The sequence below is a fragment of the Rhincodon typus genome, chromosome 2, assembly GCF_021869965.1.
Source record: "Rhincodon typus isolate 14 chromosome 2, sRhiTyp1.1, whole genome shotgun sequence".
Classification (NCBI taxonomy): Eukaryota; Metazoa; Chordata; class Chondrichthyes; order Orectolobiformes; family Rhincodontidae; genus Rhincodon; species Rhincodon typus.
The window spans coordinates 52,442,542-52,446,287 of NC_063333.1; positions in this window are offsets into that span (position 1 = coordinate 52,442,542).

Genomic DNA, 3,746 nt, shown 5'->3' on the forward strand with positions numbered 1-3,746 from the left:
CTACAGTTCAGCTGCTGTTGCTGGTGGCCAGCACCTCATGGATGCCCAGTCCTGAGTTGCTAGATCTGTTCAGAAATTATTCTTTTTACCATGGTGTGAATACCACATAAAACAGTGGAGGGTATTCGAAAAGTGAAGACAGGTTTTCACCTACACAAGGACTGTGCAGTGCTCTCTCTCCTACCTGTATTGTCATAGATAAGTGCATACATGAAAGGTAGTTTAGAGAAGGCAATGTCACGTGTGCTGCAGACCTAGTCTAGCGGTTATGTCCCTTCAGACACAACAAACCTGACCACTGGCAGTGTTGCTGAACCACCCTCGGTAATGGATTTTGAAGTCCCCACAATGTATTCTATGTACTCTTACCTCTGTGTTCCCTCCAATTGATGTTCTACATGGAGGAGTGTTGATTCATTAGCCAAAGCAGAGATAAGTTGTAATGAGCAGGAGATTTATTTGTGCATGTTTGACCTGATGGCAAGAGAAATCATAGGATCCAAATCAATGTTGAGGATTCAACTTCCTCTCAATTGTATACTGCTACCTTTGATTTTGTAATGATGGTGTTTGCAAGGAAAGCCTATATTAGACTAGTTTGTGGGACAACTCTACCAATTTTGGCATAAGTTCCTAGATGTTAGGAGGATGTTAGGGATGACTGTTCATTATTGATGCCGAGGTTGACCAGCTTGTCCTTCAATGTAAGTTTTCACTTAGGCCTTGTAGCAATTAGATATAATTGAATGGCTTTCTAGCATACTTTCAGAGGCCAGTGAAGAGTCAACCACGATACATTTGACTCCGAACTAACATCACAGTTTATTGCCTTTCCTAAGGAGTACTAGTGAACCAGTTTCTTTTATATAATTCACAATTGTTTCATGATCACCATTGGGCTAGTTTTTAAATTCCAACTTTATTAATTAAATTATAATTTCAGCATCTGCCATGATGGGATTGTCCCCTTGTCCCCAGAGCATTATCCTAGAACTCCAGATTACTAGTCCAGTGATATTAACATGACCCCACTTCCTCTATTACCAGAGCCATTGAAATGTGCATCAAAATGGTGGTATCCATATTGCTAATGATGAGTTCATCTTCTGTCCCTGCTGAAGTGAATAATATTTTTCAAATGGTTTACGCTTGACCTGACAACAACACAGTATCCAAATTAAATAGTTTCCCAGTTGCTACCTACCCATATATTAATGGATTATGCCCAGTATGGATGAATGGATTAATAGGGGTCAAACTGACAGAATTCTTCATTCATGTGCACTGTTTTTTTGGATCAAACCGTGTCTTTAATTCTAAAGCTGCATTGCAAGCTGAGTTTTACTTTTAAAATGAATCTCTTATTGCTCACTTGGAGAGAAAGACCACTTCAACTTTTGGTAAACACTCGAACTTCTATGTTGATGTACTCTACATTCCCCTTCTTCTAGTGGTGTATTTTCATTAGAGCAGCTATCTTCCCAGCCGAGGAACTAGTGAGAAGTGACTGCTGCGTCTCAATTTGATATCAACTGCTGGTCGTAAGCTCCTAAAACTAGCTTATCCCTGTTAAATCTGGCATGTTTTATGCCAAATTATTGAATTAGCTAATTGTTTTAAGAAAAGTGGGAATTTGGTGCTACAAATTTGAGCTTAAATCAGAAAATTTAAATTGTGACTGATTTAAGAATTGTTAAAGTCTGCTATGAAGTCCATCCAATAGCACCTTAAAAGCTTTTGTTTTAAGAAGCATACACAGAGTGATGTGCCAAACTGGCATTGAAGATGGAAGGGATTAATAAAGCATGAGTTACATGGTATAGGAATTGCTCAGGTAAGATATTCACTTTGGACATCTTTTGTGATTTGTTGAAAGCTGTACACATAACCTTTGCTTAACACAGAACTTCATCCTGGAGTGTTGGCCCTAGAGAATTAATTTTGACTCCAAAATAGGCAGCACGATACAGTCTTCTTACCTGTGACCAGAATCATGATACAATTTGACTGATAAATTGTGAATAATCAATCCTGTAATTGACAGAGGAGAGTGAGGGCTATTTTGGCATGATTCTGTATATTTGTGATTGATGGGCTGTAGCAGGTGAAAAGTGTCTGACACAAATGGTCAGACAAATGAGTTATGTTCAAAATAAAGATAAAGAGTAAAACTGAATGCAAGTTCCAGGAAAAGTATAAAAATCAAAACAAGATTTAAGTTTCATCTTAATGTTTGTCAGCCATAGTCATATTTGGCCTACTGAAATTCTGTTCCAAAGAGTTAAAAACAATGCATAACTTTATGTTTACATTATGTTTTGTTATGTTAAGAAGGGGAAGACATGGTTAGTCATTTTAGGAAATTAATTTGTGAGCTTGTGGTTATAGTGCTTAAAACTCTGGAGGTTTGTTTCTTAACTTACTTTTTTATGAGACATTGAATCTTGACTTGAAGAGCCAAGGTGATTAATAAAAATCAAAAGAACTGCAGATGCAGTAAATCAGGAACAAAAACAGAAGTTGCTGGAAAAGCTCAGCAGGTCTGGCAGCATCTGTGAAGAAAAGAAATCAGAGTTAATATTTCAGGTCCGGTGACCCTTCCTCAGAACTCAGAACTGAGCATTTCTAGCAACTTCTGTTTTGTTCAAGGTGATTAATACTTCAGTGAATTAAAAACAGATTGTTCTACTGCCTGGCAAAAAGGGTCCATGACACAAAGAAACAGAAAAATCCCAAAAGTCGGTCAGTGTGTGTCGCTGGTTACCAGAGAGTGGAGACAGGCTGGACACTGAAATGAGAGAACACCATGCATTTGTTTCGAAGTTAAAGTCACATTAATTTCAGTTTGCAGTTTCTTTTAGGCATCCTAGGGAGAGGTACCAGCTATAGGAAGATGCCACTTTTTTTGTCTATTCACGGGATGTGGGCATCACTGGCTGGGCCAGCATGTATTGCCCATCACTAGCTGCCATTGAGAAGGAGGTTGTGAGCTGCCTTCTTGAGCCACTTCATTGCCATTTGGGAGGGAGTTCCCCAGGATTTTGACCAAGTGAGACTGATGGAAGAGCAATGTATTTCCAATCAGGATGGTGAGTGGCTGGGAGTAAAACTTTTAGGCGGAGGTGTTCCCATGTACCTGTTGCCCTTTTTCTTCTAGATGGAATTGGTCATAGGTTTGGAAGGTGCTGTCTAAAAAGCCTTGGTGATTTTTTGCAGTGCATTTTGTAGATGGTGCACACAGCTGCTGCTGAGCGTTGGTGCTCGAGGCTATGGATGTGGTGCCAATCAAGCAGGCTGCATTGTCCTGGATGGTATTGAGCTTCTTGATTGTAGTTGGAGCTGCACTCATCCAGGCAGGTGGGGAGTATTCCATCACATTTCGGATTTGTACCTTGTATGTGGTGAACAGGCTTTGGGGAGTCGGGAGATGAGTTACTCCCTGCACGATTCGTAGCCTCTGACCTGCTCTAGTACCAACTGTATTTAGGTGGTTAGTCCCGTTCAGTTTTGGTCAGTGGTGATGAACCGGATGTTGGGTGTCAAGAGACAATGGTTAGTTGGAAATGGTTGTTGCCTGGCATTTGTGTTCCACAAATGTTACTCACCATGTTTGACTTTGCTAAAGTTGACCTTGACAGCAAGAATCTGATTCTCAACAGATTAAATTATAATGCCTGCTATTCTTCTCACCAAACAGGAAGCAGAACATCAAGGCCTTAAGTATAGTAATAGGGGACTTTTTTCTC